Consider the following 20,729-nt stretch of genomic DNA (forward strand, 5'->3'; position numbering starts at 1 on the left):
CAGATCAGTAATGTTTTGAGGCGCACTCAATATACAACTTCTCTTAAAGTAGTCGGAAAGGAAACTGACTGTAGGCATTATTCTCACAACTGGAATCAGAAAGCATAGAGGTATAAAAATGAAAATTCCTGAGGAAAAAGGTTGACTAAACAAAACTTGTTCTAAATTTCTTAAAAGCTTCCATTTGGAACCAGTATTTGGACCAGTTCAACTTTCATTCAAACCAGTTCATTCATGCCTAGTTAAAACAAGCACAAACATTCAGCTATTGGGACATGAAGGGGTCACATAATATAAGGATTCAAGGTAATCAGACGAGCAGACTCAGTGAGACCCTGGCATGTGTGTCAATGTTTAACCTGAGCCTAAAGCCAATAAATTAAATCAGTTTCAAGTCCAGAATTCCAAAGGAAAACAAAAATCAGTTACTTGCAAAGATGAGACACAAGGTAGCAGTTCTCCATTCTCCCTCAAGCTGCACCAATTTATGCTAGTAGAAAAGTTGGTCTACTACTTCTAACACTTCATAATTGTTAAATTCAGAACATAAATTGATCATGTTTTACAGTAGCTTGGTTTCAGTAAATACAACTGACATCATCATTATTATTAGGGATCCTACAGTCCTATCCTGGATACGGTCCAAACATACCTCCTTGCCTTTATTGTTAAATAACAAACATAAACCTAAGTGTTTTCCTGAGCTTAGCACTTTTTTTTAATGCTTGTGGTGTTCTCTGTAGTAGGGTTTTGTGTTGTTTGTTTGGTGTGTCTCCCCCCTTTTCCGTTTCACCACAAAAACTCCTTTTACCCCAGAGAGCTCCTCAAATCTTGGGTTAGAGGTAGTAGGAACCAGCTGAACTGGCTGGCAGGTGAGTCTCTGCATCTCTGTACAACATCCTACCCCTGATAACCTATCAGCCTTCCACTGAAGTCAATAGAAAATGTTCAAGTGAGATCAAGAAAAATGAGCACATTTACCATTTTAATGTTCATAATCACTTTCAAAAGAGCTGTTTGCTAGATTTAGCTCAGATGTACAGAAACTTTTATTTTCATCATAAATACCCATTAAACTAGCAATCTCAGTGGAGATACTAAAGACTGATGGGCACAGCGGAGAAACTATCCTTTTGTTCTTACAGTTAGTCCCTCCAGGTCAGGACTGAGGCCCACGAGCACACTCTTTACTTTGCAGTAGCTGTTGTGTAAATTGCTGTAAATCTGTCAATCCATGTGGGCCATGGATAGCTATCATGAGGAATATATTATTTAGAACTCTCATAAATATAGCAAATACTACACTTTTCTATGACCCTTTGAAGTGATGAACACTACACTACAAATTGAAGCCATATAAAAATATTGTAAATCATTAACAACCTAACTGAAAATGCTAGTACAAAAACGCTATGAAATATATAAAAAATATACTGTTTCTTTTCCCTCTCTCTCTTTTACTTATAATTTACTTTCTTACTCCTCAAACTGAAGGCCTAACACCTCTGGTTAGATCAAAGCACAATAAGGGCAAGCTTCTCCATACAGGTGCTCCAATGTACTAAATATTAAACAACACTATTACTCTATTCTCTCCTTCAGCCCAGACTACTAATAGCATAGTGATTTGCTAATGTGGGCAAATGTCTACTAGCTCATTTCAATAAATCACTGAACTCATTTCACTTGGCTCCTTAGCCAAACTTGAAGCCTAGGAGTAACATTTTCAAACGTGCCTATATGACTGAGGAGCCAAAGTCCCAATATCAAAAGTGATGTCAGCACTTAAGGATACGTTTACACTACCGCTGGAAGCGTGTCTCCCAGACTGAGTAGATAGACTCTCAGAAGCACGGCTCAAGCTAGCAGGCTAAAAATAACAGTGTGGCCATAGCAGATCGGGCTCTCAAGTCTAGGGAGTCAGATGGGCTTGAGAGCCCAAGCTGCAGCCCGAACCCCAATGTCCACACTACTATTTTTAGTGTGCTCGCTCAAGCTCCACTAGTGTCAGTCTACCTTCTTGGTGGGAGGGCTTACTCCCAGCCGCAGTGCAGACAGATCCTCAGATCCTACGTCCCACTGACTTTCAATGAGACTTAGGGCAGGTCTACACTACCGGGTACATCGATCTAACTTATGTCACTCAGGGATGTGAAAAAGCCTCTCTCCTGAGCGACACAATTTTTGCGCTGTCCACACCCGCACTATCAGTGGCAGACACTCTCCCGCTGACATAGCTTACACTTCTCGGCAAGGCAGAGTGCTCTCCCATCAACATAGCACATCTGCACCAGATGTCATACAGCAGTGCTGCTGCATCGGTGCAGCTGCACCAATGTAACGCTGTAGTGCAGACTTGCCCTGAGTCTTCTAAATGCCCACCTCTCTTTGGAAAATTGAGTTCAGACCCCGAAGTCACCCAGGCACTTTTGGAAACTTTACCCCATGTCTACAGAGATGAAACCAAAAAAGGCTCAGATACTAAGTAAGTGTAACCCTTACTCTCAAATAAATTCACAAATACATTCTCATAAATCTAGCCCCAATAAAATATTTTCGCCCAATACAAATAACTGAAAAAATGTGTATGTGGCAGAAATGGCATGATCTGTAGATTCAGCATTCACCTATGTATTAAACTTCCATGGAAGTCAGATCATTGTCAAGAAGTGGTCAGCATTAAAGAGCAGGCTGCAGGATGAAATATTTTCCTGGAAGCCAAGGGTTTTATCTGTAAACTGAAAGTACTGATTCAGTAGTTCTACCTACACAAATCAGATAAACATGATGTGCCAATATAAAATCATTAAATTAAGTAAATATTTTTAGGAGAATTTTATAGGCTCAAGCATGGATTGGAGGTGCTTCCCATGGACAGTCAGCTACTGTATATGTATGTGCAAGAACAACAGTCGGTTTCCCAAGCCATATGATGATGTGCGCTATGTTTCAGAAAGATGAGAATAGTCTCACTGTTGTCACATATAATGGCAGGGGGAGGAAATTCTTCTTTTACTTTCTTCCCCTACCCCATTTTTTTCCTCAGGCAGGAGGAGGCGTGAGATCTACTGATATCTATGTAGTGACAGCCATTCTCCTGATTTAGGGTTGCTTTTGTGACAATGATGTGCTAGTGAAAGAGAACAAACAGTCTCCCCTAATTGTATTCTTAGAATATAAGACAAAAGTGTACCTGTTGAGAATCACTGAGGACTATTACTATAACAAAGTATGAGATAACATTTCACTAGAGGATACAAGAGATTCTGAAAGGAGCAACAATGAAACCAGACAGCCTTTCAATCACTTTATCGAAGTGCTTAGAGTCCTAGTTTAAAAGCCAAGGAAATAACAGTAAACAGTGAGTAAAGTCAGTTAATCTTTATACAAAGCCATTCAATAAATAAATAAAAAGATAAAGAGAGTTAAGGCAGGCATGTCAGCCCTTGAAGACTTGCGTTGCTTAAAGACAGTACATAAGCCAGGCTTAAACAATTTTAAAATAAATAAACTTAAAAGTAAATGGGAAAAATTTATGAATGAATTTCTGCTTCTCCTTTCTCAAACAATTTGAGGAGCATTAAAGTGCTCTGAGGTTTGGCATTCCTGTACATACCTTCTATGACAAATTACAAAAGCTCCACATTAGACCACTACTGGAAGGTTTGGTGTCACTGGATGGTATGTAAATGTTTAACATAATCTGTGCCAAAATTACAGTAACAGTATATCATGTCATCAGAACTATGGAAACATTAATACATGGATCTTTGACAATACAACATGTCACTGAGCAGTTATTATGCTAATAAAAGATACTTCCTAGAATACACCATGAAACAGTAAGCTGTGTGGGTGTAGTAATGGATATTTAGCATTCAGAAAATATATTAAAAGGAAAGCCAGAGGAGTTATTTCATATGGAGTCTAATCCTGCATTAGACAGCTGAGGCTTTCCCTGGCATATGGGTGTCAGGGCAAGTGGGGACATGGCTGAAGCACCCAGACAGCATACCAGCCTTTAGGGATGGAACAAGCCAACATAATTTAAAGCAGCCACAGTTATGCAATGGGTCAAACTGGCTCCTGGGGGTTGGGGGGATTATTCAGAGAGCAAGGGCAGTGAAAAAGTACCATAAAGCCAATTTGCCACCACTATTACTTCTTCAGATTTGCTGAGCTACGCCTGAGGATTGAGCCTTTCACTTCAATAGAAGTTTGAGTTGTGCAAGAACTGCTCGTCAAGCCTTTTATGGACTAAAAAGGGGCAAACGTTGTCCTCTGCTGCATGCATGCAGGGCATGATTAAAGGGTAGATTGTTCAAATATTAATTATAAAAAATAAACTACATCATAACAAGGAAAAGGTCCCAAACTTAATGCACTCTAAAAAGCAAGCAAGCAAACCGCTGAACAGATTAAATTCAATTTTTAGCAACAAAAACATCTCCCATTCTAAGAATGTGTACAGCACCACATTTTAGCCCAAAGAAAATATTTGCAATTAATTCACAAACTATTAAAATAAGAGGATTTTATATGTTAAAAATAAACCTGGGAGAGGGAGTCCCTACTGGCCTGACAGCTGGATAGAAAAGTTCTCTATTCACAGAACAGATATTGTATGGGCATGATCAGTGGAAACCCTCTCCAGCCCCATACTAAGGTGCCTTGGCCCTGAAAATTATGTGTATGGTGTTTCAATGGGAAGAGAATAATATTGAATATTTTGAATAATATACCTTCTAATTAAAATTGCTGCATTCACTAACTTGATGTGTGTCAAACAGAGGATTCATGTGCAGATGGTGTAGCAGTTGAAAATACCTGTCTTTCACCATTAAGCTTGTGAAAGTAATCCTTCGCTGCAATCTAAGCCTCAGTGATAGCAGCAGCAAGGATAGAAAAATCTGTTTGATTATCACAGCTCTCAATCTACAAGTGTAATAACCTGCCATGGCCCCTGTATGCATTTATAAAAAAAAGTCAACCCTCACCCCCAATTTCTGCTGCAAAGAGTCCTTTAAATTTTGCTTACAGTAATAGGGCTGAATTCAGCAAACACATGCACATGAATGCCTTTACTCATGTGAACTCACATGCATATAAGCATCTACAGGATTGGTTGCACTGAATATGGGCCAGATCACGTTCTAGCATTCTATAGTAAGCAACACAAAGCAGGGGAAAAGCCAACTTAACCAGTTCCAGGGTTGCTTCTGGAGCTGGGCCTTCCTACAGAATAACAATCACCAAGTGACATTTGTTATACAAAGAAAGCTTATTTTTCCCCATATTTTAGTCAGTATATTATCACCTCCCAAAATATAAAGGACAAAATCTGCAGACTGGAGGTTTCTTATAGTAGAAAAGAACATTCCAATTCTAACAATTTAAACAGTTGAGATATAAGATGTATGGGGATATAAAAGTAAGGCTCTTCCATCACGTATGACCTGTGTAAGGGCATTGCAGAGTTACAGGAGAGGAAATGGCTCAGTCTTGCCAACTCTTGTGATTTTATTGCTAGACTTGCAATATTTCATGTTTACCTTAAATTGACAGCTCTTGGAGTCATGTGATTACATAAAAATCTCAACTTTCCTTTTAAAAAACATGTTTCCAGACCTCATGGTTGCAGAGATAAGCTAGAAAATGTGACCCCCTAAAGCCTCAAAAAATGGAAGGCAAACTAAAAGAATCCAACATGTATTACTCTGTAAAATGTCATGATTTGTAAGCCAGTCTCAGAGTGTATAGTTCCACAGAGGGGACACAGAGAGGCAGGGAGAAGAGCTGTCTGGCCATGTGGAGATTGGGGGAAGAAGTATGCTGCTCCCCACCACCCCACAATGCAGGGGTGAACTACCCCACAATGCAGGGCTTTGCCTAAACAACACAATCTAGCCCTTAGCAATCAAGAGGGCTACTAACAGATACTTGCAGAAAGTACAAATTGCCAGTTTTATTACAATTCAGGGTTTTCTCTCTCTGTATAGTCTGTGCTTCCACAGTTTAGTGTGGGAATGCAGTTTACTAACAGGCAAATCAAATGTGCTAAACATCAGGACTCAGACTTGATTATCAATTAAATAGGCACTAAAAGCATCTAAACAGATGGTTTTAGCCAGTCAACGGAAGTCTCAGGGGGGAAAGAACTCACATCCATTCATGGGAAATATCATCTTATGCAAAAATAAAATAAAACTGACAGGGGAGAATATGCCGCCTCGCGTTACATTTTTAATATTTTTAACTAAAAAGCAAACAAACAAGAATCCCTGCATACTGCAGTATAATGCACAGATAACAAAAATCTAAGGTATACTTTTATGTGAAATAAATTTATAACAATACATAGCACTAATCTGCCCAGAGTTTTCTGGAAAGTTGAACAATAATAATAAATTGTCATTATTGAGGTAGCAACAAGAGGCTCCAATCAAAGATCAGGGCCCCAACATACTAGGCACTGTATACACATATCACATATTATAAAAAGACAGTTCCTACCTCAAGGAAATTATTAAATGTAATGTTATATGGAGCAGAATTTGAAGTACTTACTCTCTTTTTGTTTAGACCCAACTCCCATTGATTTTACTTGTGGCCATGTACCTTCGATCACCCGCAGTCTACCCACTAGTCCATTTTGACTGAGGCTATGTCTAACATTTCTAACTTCTGAGTAGCTTCAAACAGAAACCGTTTCTTTAAAAATTGCCACAAAAAATGTCTCTTTCTAACCTTCATAATGTAGAATTTTCACAAAAGTCACACTGGCCCAATACCCAGGATGGGCAATATTTAGTCCTGGATCAGTGATAGATTTAAGGACTGATAGCTCACAGTCTTACTGGGCTAGAAATGAGAGTTTTATACTACTCGCGTACAATGACCTTCATACAGATTCACCATTTGTGAGTTATGGGCCTGATCCAGTGTCCACTGAAGTCAATGTAAGTGTTTCCACTGGTTTCAATAGATGCTGAATTGGATCCTAAATGACCATACCTAATCTGTGCCAATACAACTTTTATACCAAAGTATGCCATCATCTATTCTCCATATACACGCGTGTGTGTATATACAGAAAGAGAATATATATATACATTTAAGCCATTTAATTAGCTTTAGTGTTCATTACAGTGATGGTGCTCATATATAATATACATTCATTCTGCAATTGCAGCAGCAACTAATTATGTCAATTTAAATCCCAAATTCAAGACAGTTCATATGGAGATGACAGGTGAAAGTTAGTCTCACTGCTAATAAATGTCTCACTACTACAAACCCTTATTCACACCAGTAGTCCAATTGAAGTAAATGAGCCAGATTCTGCTCTCATTTACACAGATGTGAATTCACAGTAACTCCAATGAGATACTGGTGTAAGGGATGGCTTATATTGGGAACATTTGCATCAGTATAACTACATAGAGGTGAAAAGAACGAGGAGTACTTGTGGCACCTTAGAGACTAACAAATTTATTTGGGCATAAGCTTTACAACAATGTAGCTTAATTCAGTAATATAAACTCCACTTTGCTCTAGCACAATGAGTCTACTGTAGGGGTTTATACTGGTATAACTCCATCAATGTAGTTACAACAGCAGTGCAAATTTCTTTAGTGTAGACAAGCCTTGAAAGCAGATTTTGGCCCAATGGGTCTGCTCAGAGGGTAAAGTACCACTCAACATAAATGAGACCTGGACTCCAAGTAAGGTTTTGCAGGATTAGATTAATAGATTTTAAGGCCAGAGGAACCATTAGAATATCTAGTCTGACCACCTGTATATCACAGGCCACAGAATTTCACCCAGATACCTACGTAAGAAGATAGATAAACAACCAGACAGACCTATCATCATATCCCCTTAGCTAATCTTTACATATTTAGTTCTTTTAACCCTTCTTCATAATTCAATCCCTCTAGCCTAGCTCCTAATTATTTTAATAGAAGTTCTCTGAGCTGTATCCTGTAAAAAAATTAATGGCATTTAAAAAATAAAGTGTACTTGAATGGGCATTAATTGCCATATGAACATGTTACCAACCATTAAACAGACATGTGAAGTATTTAACTTGAGCACCTAATTTCAGAGGAGGTAACATTTCATTTAAATCCCTGGATAATAAAAGGTCAGACCAGATGAAATAGTACCAAGTTCCCAACAGAGAAAAAAAACTTCCAAGTCTATTTTATCCACAAGTGCAAATGAGTAACAGTACACTTCATTAAGTTCTGATCCCTATTACAATCACATGGCATAAACCTTATTGCAATTACAGTACCTCAGAGACAAAAGCACCCACCATCTTAAATAGGGAATCACTGATTTGGACAAGGTTTATAAATGACTCTCATTGACTATCATTTCCAATTAGAGCAAATAAAAGCATTAAATGCACACTTTGCTGTAGAGAATGACCTTTAACCTGGATTCTTTCTCTAACAGATGAGGGCCAGATTTATTGTGACAGCACCTAATCACACTTAGCACAGCCTGTGATTTGATGGTATTGGTATAACTGCGGGCTGAGTTGATAAGACCATTGCATGAAGCATTTGTATTAGAAGTATGCTTATTAGTATCCTAGGGAGTTGGGAAATGTAGACATTTTCAAATTATCTAGTTTACATTGCAGTAGCTAAAAAATGACACACAGCTACACTATTGCCTACAAAGAGATGTTGCACAGTGAACATGCTGATTTTTCTCTTATTTTTTTCTAGTTAACGTATCTGAACTACGTTAATATTGGTGTCAAAATTGTAGCATTCTAGATAAAAACCAATGGTCACAACTTATCTGATCAGAGGCAATCTCCTCCCCTCCCCAAAAATATTAATATGTTATATTTCCAAAACAGTTTTGCTTCATACAAAGGTAATACATTTGTGCAATATTAAATATAAAGGCACTGATGACTGATTTTGTATGTATCCTACATAACGCATTTTGCAGCAGAGTCAAAGAGAAATATGGTGCAGTCAATGTCTATGGAATAGAAATGATTTATTTTACAATCCAAACATTTCAATTTACATAAAAATAACTATGCTGCAGCAAAGATTTTGGGCCAAAATACCAATCAGAACAGTTATTTTATCCTACGATAACTGGTTCTTCAAGATGTTGCAGTCAGTGTAGATTCCCCGGACGGTGCATGTGGACCGCATACACAGAAGATCAATTTTTTTTTAACTAGAAGTGTCTGTTGGGGATGCACATGTCCGTACACGGGCCAAAAGCATGGGGCAGCCATGACCCTCCCTCAATTCTCTTTGCAATGCAAAGCCTGTATTGCTGAGGAATCTGAGAAGCAGGGATAGAAGATGGGTTGTGAGATCCATGCTGACTACAACATCTCAAACAACTACAATTACCATAGGGTAAGGAGTAACCATTCTTACTTGCTCAATATGGGTTAGTGTGGATCCCACTGTAGGTGACTGGCAAGCAGTATCCTTCCTGAGAAAAAGTATCAGCTGACTCAGTCAAACAGATTGAAGTTGTGCTCTCCCAAACTTGGCATCCAACCTGACTGCCATACCAAATGCATAATGTTTAAAAAAGGTTAAGTGAGTTGCTCCATATAACAGCCTGTCAGATCTCAGAGACTGACAAGTTCCTAAAATAGATGAAGGATGCTGACGGTGGCCCAGTGGAGCGCCTCAGTGTTCAGAGGGAGAGGCTCCCAAGCCAGCTGACAGCAGGTGATTCACTTCAAGATTCTCTGAGATGAGATATTTTGACCTTCAGTGCACTTGATATGGCTACAAAGAAATAGGGAGAGACACTGAAAGGAGTAGTCCTCTTGAGGTAATACAGCATGGTTCTAGAGATGTCCAAAGTATGGCACTTCTTCTCTTTTGGTGTTGAATGCAGCGTTGGGAAGAGGACTGGCAGGGCAATGGATCAGTTTATGTGAAATTCTGATACCTCTTTAGGGATGAATTTGGGGTGACTTTCATCACCACCTTCTCCCTGTGGAAGGATGCTTAAGATGGTCTGGCCATAAGAACATGGAGCTTGCTGATGCTCCATGGTTAGGTAGCAGCCATGTAAAAAACATTTTGATGGTAAGGTGGTGTATTGAGCATTCCAGGAGAGGCTCAAAGGGAGACTCCATAAGCTTTAGATGGATGACATTGAGGTCTCATGTGGCAGTTGGATCTGACTGGAGGGCAAGTATGAAGAAGGCACTCGAGGAATTTCAGTAGCTGAGGATGAGAGAAGACTGAGTATGACAGCACAGGAGTGTGAAATGCTGAGATTGTAACCAGGTGGACCTTAAGGGAGTTGAATGCTAATCCCACTTGTTTCAGGAGTACAACAGAGTCCAAGATTTCTTAGTATCAGGGACTTTACTGGGTCAATATTATTCTGCATTGCCCATATGGAGCATCTTTTCCATTTTGAGGAGTATGTTTTCCTGGTGGAAAGTTTTCTGTTTGGTATAATAATTTTCTGTACCTATAGGAAGTGGTCTCTGTCAGTGGTGCTCAGTCAGCCAACATCTAGGCCAGGGGAAGGCAACCTATGGCACGCATGCCAAAGGCGGCACCTGAGCTGATTTTCAGTGGCACTCACACTGCCCGGGTCCTGGCCCCGGTCTGGGGGGTTTTGCATTTTAATTTAATTTTAAATGAAGCTTCTTAAACATTTAAAAACCTTATTTACTTTACATACAACAATAGTTTAGTTATATATTATAGATTTATAGAAAGAGACCTTCTAAAAATGTTATAATGTATTACTGGCACGCGAACCTGAAATTAGAGTGAATAAATGAAGACTCGGCACACCACTTCTGAAAGGTTGCCGACCCCTGATCTAGGCCATCAGATGCAATGAATGCCAGTCTGTGCGCAGTATCTGACCGTGGTTCTGGGATATTATGTCTGAGCAAGCTGGAAGGTATATGGAAGGCTGCTGGAATACCCACAACAGGTTTGAGAGCCAGAATTGTCTCAGCCAGTATGAACCTATCTTGATGATAGAAGCCTTGTCTCACATGGTCTTGGATTTATCCTGAGGATTGGGGTATCACTTGGAAAGCATACAGGAGTCCTCGTGACCATCAAAGGAAGATGGCATCTGGCAAGGAGCCTTGGCTCACACCTCCTTTGGAACATAAGTTCTGAATCTTGGTTTGCCATAGAACACAAATCTAAGGTGAGGGTCTCCCACTGATTGAATAGTGGATCTGAGATGGATTTCTGCAGTGACTGTGATTGGATAGCAGTCTCTGAGCTCTGGAAAACACGATGTGGAATAACCCACTTACTTAATACATTTGACATTGCAGCCAGGTAAGATGCTATGTTTGGGAGAGCAGCACTTCAGTCTCTGTTAGGACAGCTGAAATTCCTCATTCCCACCAATGGATCTGTCTGATATCATGGCAGATCACATCCAGTGAAAGAGGCAAGGTGGTTTCTGAAGGTTGTGCTCCAAAGACTAGGTCTGGTGCAGCTAGGTACACTAGCTCGTTGCTGATCCCTTGGAAGGTATTAGTGGGGTCACCCCATTTGATGACACCATTGCCAGAACTTGACAGCTTTCTGGCACAAAGAGAATGATTGAGCACCTCTTTCCTGTTTATATAGTGCATCGCTGACATGTCTGTCAGAATTTGCACCACGGAGTTCCACAGAACAGGCAAGTATGCTCTATAGGCTAGTCGGATGGCCTCTAATCTAAGATGCTCTTGGGTAGTTTCAAGTCATCCTGAGACCACGTGCCTTGCACTTGAAGGAGGTTCCGGTGCACATCCCATGTACCCGACTGTCCCTGATGCAACCATGATAAGCATAACTGTAGAGGACCAGACTGAAAATGTCACTCCTTTCCTCACATTCACTGGATCTAGCCACAAAGTGAGCTTTTGCAGTGCTTGAGGTGGAATTATGACCCACTTGTCCATATGATGTCTGGATGGGGAGTACATGGACCTCAGCCACACAACTGTAAAGGCCATAGGCAAAGTCTGGCAAGCAGTGTCATGTACACACATGGTAACATATGGCCTAAGAGTACCAGACACATATGCACTGTCATCCGTGTCATCTGTAAGTCCTGCACCAATGACTGAAGGGATCAGAACCTGTCCTCTGGCAGATGACTCTTGCGATCTGCAGTTAATCACAGCTTTTATGAGCTCTATCATTTGTGATGGTGTGAAACGTGATTTCTCGTAGTTCACAAGGAGTCCTAGTTCGGAGAACAGGGAGAGGATGTGATCTAGGACTTTCTCAGTTTCCTGCTTAGACCCGCCTCTGATCAGGCAGTCATCCAGATATGGATAGATATGGATTCCGTTTCCTTAGATGAGCTGTGACTACTGCCAGGCACTTGGTGAACACTCTTGGTGCTGTGGAGAATCTGAAGGTCACAAACCTGTCTTGATAATGGTTGGGTCCCATTGTGAAACTTAAGTACTTCCTGTGGGTTGGACACATGGCTTTGTGGAAGTACGCATACTATAAGTTGAGAGCTGAGAACCAGGTTTGAGCTTGGAGAGATGGTATGATCAAAGCTAGCTTCACCACCCTGAACTTGCGATGGTGAATGTATTTGAGTCTTCTCAGGTTTAGGATAGAACAAAGATCCCCTTTCTTCTTCAGAATGAAGAAATATCAGGAGTAGAAGCCTCTTCCCCGCTATTCTTGAGAAACCTCCTCTATGCAGCAGTTCTCAACTGGGGGTCTGCAGTCCCTTGGGGGTCCGAGAGCCCTTTCAGGGGGACCGCGGAGCCCTACCACTGAAGCCAGGAGCAGCGCGGGCCTAAAGGTGCCCCCCCCCCAAGCTAGGAGTGGCCCGGGACTGATGCCAGCACATACACCCCTGCACAAGCCTCCGAAACGGGGAGTGGCGTGGAGCTGAAGTCGCCAAACCTCCCCCACCACCCCAAGTCAGGAGCAGCAGGGGGCTGAAGCCGGGAGCCCCAGAGCCCTTACCTGTACACAGCCCCTAACTACCCCTCTGCCTGCACCCTGAGCTACTCTCCTCACTTCACACAGCCCCTAGTCACCCCCCTCCCTGCACCCTGGGTGGCCTCCTGAGTGAGTCAGGGGATGGAGGTGGTGCTTCCTCCCTGGACTCTGCTGTGTGGAGCTCGCTCGAGACCTGCCAGCCCTTGCCCCCCCAAATAGAAGTAAAACTATGTCAATGCCGAAGGGTCTCCCCCAGCCTGGAGCCCCCCCCACCCGCCCCCACTGGGCCCTGGCATTTTTATAGCATGTTGAGGGGGGCCTCAGCAAGAAAAAGGTTGAGAACCCCTGCTCTATGGCTCCTCAATGATGCAATGAGGTCACTTCTGTTTATAAATGCCTCTCGTGAGAGGAGTCCCTGAGGAGGGATGGGAAGGGGGATGGAAGGGATAAAGAATGGAATTGGATGGGTAGCCATGAGTGATGATCTTTAACAACCATCTTTCTGATGTCATGGCAGACCACATCCACTGAAAGGGGATGAGGTGGCTTCTGAAAATTAAATTAAATTAAGGGTGTCCACACAGGGTTCAGAACCTGTTTGATTAAATTGATTTAAAATCACACCTTTAATTAACCAGTACAAGTTGATGGGTAGTTCATGGCTTGGCCAATTTCTGGTCCACAAAGACTTGCCAGAGGAGTACAAAGATTGTTCTCTCCCTGTACTCCAGTGGGGCACATAGTGCCAGACTCATGCAAGGGAGCAGGCCGAACCTAAAATTTCTACAGCCCCATGCACAACAGAGAGTGATTGTACTCAAGGATACCTACTACCCCCACCACAGCAATGTGTTTTAAAGTCAAATTAAGAAGTCTGAACTCACTAATTTAGTCAAGTAAGTAGTCATGTAATAATTTGATTTTTATCAGTAAATGTTGATTTCATCATACACACACACACACACACACACACACTGACAATAAATATTTACATTGTTAATAATTGAAATTTACAGATAAGCAAAGTAAGAAAAATGCTGCTTGAAAACTTATTATAGTTTGATTTAAAGATATTTACTTTGTATATTTTGACATGTGATATTGACAATTTGTGTTGTAACGCTTATAGAACTTTAACTCTTTGAATCTCAACGTCTACTGTCATTAAATAATTGTCTGACTCCCCATAATTTCTGGCAACTTTAAAAATTCAAATAAATAAAAATAGGAAGAATGCTTAAAAACTGATATTATCAGTTGAAATTGTAAAAAAAAATAAACATTGGATTTTGCCAAGCCTATATACTACGGCAGACTCTTTGCCCAGTAGGCAGGACAAATGTCTATTAATCCATAAATCTTAAATTAACTGCAAAAGAGCTCCCCTATTGTAATCTGAATGTGACAGAAACATAATGAAATCTGTTAAAATAAAAATAATTTGAAAAATCAAATATAAGGATTACAAAATGCAAACTAAGTTTATTTGCAAATGCAGACCAAGATTTAATTGCATGCAGATTTAATGAAAATTGGCCTTAACAATGTATATAATATTTTGCCTATCGAATAAAAAGTTTTTAAAATATTGCTATTAAATGGAGAGTATTTTTCAATTGTAATGTTAATTGTTGAACTATAATAATTCATTTGACAGTCAGAGAGTAAAAAGAGAAGAATTTCTCATAGAAGTGCCAATGGATTAGAACAAAATATATCTTGCAATAGAAGACAGCCCCTTTATCTACCAGGCTGTGTAGCAGAGGAAGTTTAGAGGCATTATTTTGAAATAGAAATATATTGGAAGTTACAATTTTTAAATAATTAAAAATCAAATATATAGGGCATAGAGTTGAAAGATAGTGATTTCCCTTGGTAATACTAAGATGTACTATATATGAATACAAATTTTCATGCAAATCAGACAATCTGCTGTGTGTTTTGCCTTTTTAAATTAAAAATAAAAGGCAGAAAAAGTTTTCCCTACATTTTGACTCTAAAGTCTCTCCATCAATAGGAACCCTGCTACAATGATTCTACTGTGGGTTATTACAGTGAATAGGTGCGGGCATACATACAAAAAGACTGACATTCTAATCTTTGGTATAGTGAGGGCAGGCATTCAGATTGTCCATCAAGTTCAGCTCCATTCACACAGTAATTGTAATGCTCTCTTACTAACTTGGCTAAAATCACCATGATCTCAGAACACTAGTTACCACCCATCAAATCATTTTAGAAATTGGCAAATAATATAGCTAATATTGCAGAAGGGTATTTTGGATACTCTGGCTCAAAATGTTCCACATTCCCCTTATGAAGAGAGTTAGTGTAAGCAGCCGGAACACTCAGGGCCACCGAGAGCAGGTTCGGGCCCCGATGAAAAAAATTTTTTCGGGCCCCCCAGCAAAGGCGGACCGGCTAAACAAGGCCAATGAGATGGGGGGGGGGGGAGCCGGGCCCTGGGCCCCCTTCCGGACCGCCGGGCCCTGGTAATTTGTACTGGCTTCCCCACCCTCTCGGCGGCCCTGGGAACACTTGCAAAGAAGATTTTCTCCTCGTACAATTGACTCCTGCTAGAGTTTGCCCCTTGTTCAGGCTGCATACTGACTTCTCTGTAGGCCTCTCACACTTCCCTACACCCTTAACTCCTCTCTTCGAACAAGGGAAAAATGTAACATGGTCAGCCTGCCCTCAACTGCCTAGGTTCCTCAGTGGTGCTGCCTCTCATCTGAATGAGGAGAAGTGTCTCTCAGCCAGTTCACACAAAGCCTTGCTTTGGCTGCAAATTGTAATCCCCAACAGGTCTACTCAGCCAGCCTGTTCGTACCCAACACCTAACGATAATGACCTCCTTTGTAAAGCACTTTGAGATCTGCTGATGAAAACTGTTGTATGAGAGCCAAATATTATATATTATTAATTATTAATTAGTTATTAGTTATTATTATTATTACACCTCTAAAAAACCCAGACTCCCATTTGCATTCTCACTATTATGGAGCAGAATTTTGCCCCTTTCTAGAGCACAGCAGCAGCACACTGTTCAGGGGTGTTGAGTACACTTGTCACAGTTTAGGCATCTAGCGCACTGCCTGATTTTTACCAACAACTCACCTTAACTCAGTCCCCTAAGGACTGGAGGAGACTTGCCATCCTTTAGATAACACTATTACTATAACACACCACTATTAGCTCACTACCACTGCCAATGTGGCCAATCACTCACCTGCATCCCTCCCAAGTACAAGTCAAAATAGGAAAAAATAAACAGAGGACAGACCAGCTAGCACCTGGAAAAAATGGTGTAACCAGCAAAAAGAACATCCCACAGGTCAGACACTGGGACCTCAGTCTCACACTGATCAGCACAAGATCCGTGGTCACCAATGACAGAGAGAAAGATAGTTATTGTTATTTCTGCTTTTAAATATTTGAAGGGTGCTAGGATACTGTAGTGATGGTGCCATATAAATACACAGATAGACAGATAGACAACAACTTCTGCTTCAATTTCCATTGGTTCTACACTGACTTAAGTTCAATTGTTTCCTGGCTGTGCAGACATTCACAGGCTAGGCTATGAATTGGAGAGAGGGGATTAGACATGTGGTGCTGACTGATCACTACCCCACCACCTAGCCTGTTAAATACATTCACCATGTCATCCCACTCCTCCTGTTCTCTGTTTGGTCCCTTGTGTTCAATCAACTCACTCTCCTGACTTGAATGGACCCACATCAAACACACACTGATGATGCCAGCTAATGTGGCAAAACTGTGACCAAAAATACAACAGTCACATGTCACAGAGAGCAATGCAGGTAGGTCACAGGGTGAAATTCCTATACCCATGCCCCCCTAGTTAGGAGGCTAAACAGTTGACATGTACTCATTTTAAAGGGGTTGACATGCTACAGCAATTATAAAAAAGCTGACACTCAGCTGAAAGTACAAAACAGAAGAAACGAAAGCAAAATGTGACTGAACTGTGTCGTGTATGCTTTCTTTTTGTTGACAAATATATTTGTAGTTACAAGAATTTGGCCTTTTCTTAAGAATGTCACCATCAACCATTGACAAAAAAAAACCCAACTTGAGTCTATCATAGAAGCATTACTCTTGATACTGATGCACACAGTAATAGAACAAACCATTCAAGTCACATAAAGATTACCCAAGCTAACCTTCTGTAGTATCAATATCAATATTTGACATTATTATGTAACCCTTCTATGCAAAAAAAAAAAGGAGCACTTGGAATTTGAAAGATTGTATTATAATGGAATGTCTCTTTAAACATATCACTCTAAGGGAATGCAATTTCTGGTGACAGTTTCAACTTCAGAATATGTTTTTATTCTTCAAGGTACTTTAAATCTCTAATTCAATTACTATGCCAGTACTTTATATGAACTATTAACTACTGTAAATATGTTTTAGAAAGATACACTTTGTTAGAACTCCACTTCCATATCATACTGCTTTCAGTAAACTATAAAAATGTTCTTGACACAGTATAGAGGAATATAATTTAAGAGGTTTTTTAAACTTACTATAGCTCTGTAAGGTCAATAGGATCTCAAAGAGATAGCACTCCACTTGTATGTCTTAATTACATTCCTTATTCATCATAATGCTTTGGGTTTTATTATTTATTAGTATTCCAGGCAGTGCTTAGGAGCCCCACCCAAGTTCAAGCCCCACCGTAGTAGATGGTGTCCTTGTCCCAAAGAACTCATAATCTAATGCTCCCACACATGTATTTAGCTATGAGTAGTCCTATTAACTTCAAAAAAGTAATTTTCTCTCCAGTTGGATTCACCTTATACAATATTTTGGTAATGATACCACAATGATTTATTTACAACAACAATACCTGTTCCTTGTATAGCACTTTTCACCCAGAGATCTCAAAGTACTTTACAAAAGAGGTTAGTATTATTATCCCCCTTTTAAAACAATATTTGGTAGTCTGAGTAGAAATGGAAACTATTGCAAGATAGTTAAATTTAAAAAAATATTCAAAATATTTTCCATCATCCTATACTTCATTCTTTCTCAACTGAAATTCAGTCTGATGTTGGCAGGAGTGGCGCATCCCATATGTAGCTGAACTTCCAGGATGAGGGAATATATTGCACATCTGTTAAGAGAGAAGGCTGTTTGATGACCTCTCTGGTGACCTCACTGCTACCCAGAAGGCTAACATTTGGGATGACATAAGCAATCTGAAGCAGCACTAGCACTATGCAGAGACATCACAGGAGCTAAAGATAAGCATACCAAAGGTAAACTGGCCACACGGTAACAGGCTCTTGCCTAGACCACAAGCCAATGTGAGAGGGACAAGGTCTGTCTCACTGTGAGACACAACATGGAGGGTCTGGACAGCATGTAGAAGAACAGCCAGTGACAAGGGGAGAATACATTCCCCTTATTTATCTGTGTAAGTACAAAAATTACATGAATATCAGTAGTGCTCTGTACATTCCCAAACCCATGATATGGACACAAGACCCATGCAATTGCTCAAGGCCAGGTTTCCTCCAGAATAATTTAGTTATTACAGCAGATAGCTATGCATCCCTAGTTGCCCGTGTGTCCATCACAGTTCCCTGGAGTCAGATAGGAAATGTGTTGCTGGTATTGATCAGTTTGAAAGGCTTTCTTGTTATTATGAGATAATTCGAGTAATGCTAACCAACTTGCTGCAACCTCACAAGCTTCTGAGGCCAGCAGACACATCCTGCCATCATCACCACACCAAGGACCTCCACACCCATCTGCAGAAGAGGAGCACAGTATCGGGATTATGACCAGTGCATTTTCCTCTCCATTCCCCTACTAGAGCCCACCATCAATCAGCCCTTAAGAGTCTTCTGGGGATGCCAGGTAAGCTCCTCCTTCACCCCCATTACAGCCCAATCGTCCCCACCCCAGTCTCTGTACCCCAATCCCCTTGAATTCATTCCTGAATCACCAATAGCCCAGAGAACCTGCCATGCAGCCGGGGTGTTTCCTCCCTCTGAGGAGTTCATACAGCATATGATCCAGGCCTGCAGCAAACAGACTACAGACCCTTTTAGAAATGAGAAAGTTGCACACACGCCACCACAGCCAGTTTGTGTATTATACCCAATAACTAATTGCTTGGCAACACATGCTAGTTTCTGAGTGGGATTGGAAAACACCTTGTCTGCCAAAAAGGGACAGCAAAAGACTGAAGACCAGAGGTAACACATTGGCTCCCGTCAGGCCTCAAGTTGTCATGGCATCAATTTCCACCTGGAAAAGTAAGGATACCATAGGAGCCTCAGCAAAAGACTAAGCCATGGTGAAAGTGACCCTTGATGCTTCAGAGCCTGCAGGAATCTGTCACAGTGCCCTGCTATAGAGGTGGCCCTTTGGCCAGCCTCAAAGCCACTAACAATAGAACTGAGGAAGAAGGGTAATGCTCCTCTTCTTTTTTTCCCCTCTTATTTTACACATGGCTTTTATCACTAGCTCCCATTATTGTGTTTGTGCATTTTCTATTGTTTTGACTTTTTAAGTATGATTCATTATTCCAGGATAATTGCTGCACTGGTGCTTTTTTCCTGTTTTATTTATGTAGCTTTATTTATATAATAAATCCTCTTGGGAAGCAGAACTTAAGCATTTATATTTTGCATTGTATATGATTCACACACACAGAGGTATAGTGTGTGCTGCACTTCTGTATTATAATTTAGCAGCTCACCTTAATAATTTACCTCATTGAGTGTCCACTGCAACTGTCTGGAATTCTGAATGTGATCATTGTAGTCCACTGCCCTCCTCAGATTCATTCTGGTTAGCAGTGGCAATCTTAGCCTTAGCAACTGAGGGTATTCCACGTTAACGCATAAAGTACACAGCATGACAAGATTACCAGGTTGATCTTCTTGTAGCTATGGAATGTGCCACCACTGCCCACCAGATCTATCAAAGCACTTGAAGTGTATCTTAAAAATAGCAAATATCCTATCTAAGGACGATCTGGTAGCTTGTTAAGACGCAAATGGAATTTTCCTCTGTGAAGGTTTGCAAACAGGGTTTCTGTGTCATCAGCTAAGGGCACCTGAGAAAGTTTCTGTCACCTGTTAATTCAAGGATAAAACAGTGAATAACCTTCAGTAACTGTTATTTGAGATGTATTGCACATATCCATTCCACTCTAGGTGTGTGCGTGCCCCAAGTACTGTCGCTGGAAATTTTTCCCTCAATGGTACCCATCAAGGTGGCTCAAGCGCCCTCTGCTGCCATGTGCCAATAGTGCCAGTAAAAGCACCCAGCCGACCCTGCGCCCCCTCAGTTCCTTCCTTCCAGAAACTTCGGTTTAGAGAGCCAGGAGGGCGGGTCATGGAATGGACATGTGCAACACATCTCGAAAAACAACAGTTAAGGAAGATTAGTAACCATTTTTTCTTCTTCGAATGATTACATATGTGCATTCCACATTAGGTGACTCCTAAGCAGCTGATTAGGTGGAGGGATTGGAGTTCATGGACACATGGACTGCAGAACAGCCCAGCCAAATTTGGCAAAATCTCTGGAATGCTGAGTGATGGCATAATTGGAGGAGAATGTGTGCACCGATGACCAGGTTGCTGCTTTAAAAATATCCTGCATAGGGATCTGCACTAAAGATGCTGCTGAGGGTGCTTGCAACCTTGTGGAATGAGCAGTCAGGTAAGCTGATGGAGAAACACCCTCCAGATTGTAACAAATTTGAATACATGAAGTGATCCAGGACAAACT

The 20,729-nt window shown here is 40.8% G+C and overlaps 1 protein-coding gene across 4 annotated transcripts in view; it reads right to left on the bottom strand.

Moving 5' to 3' along the window:
- Positions 1 to 20,729, bottom strand: part of RBMS3 (RNA binding motif single stranded interacting protein 3) — a 908,048-nt gene that overhangs the window by 870,388 nt on the left and 16,931 nt on the right. The window lies entirely within an intron of this gene.

Source organism: Malaclemys terrapin, chromosome 2 (assembly GCF_027887155.1).
Source record: "Malaclemys terrapin pileata isolate rMalTer1 chromosome 2, rMalTer1.hap1, whole genome shotgun sequence".
Taxonomy (NCBI): Eukaryota; Metazoa; Chordata; order Testudines; family Emydidae; genus Malaclemys; species Malaclemys terrapin.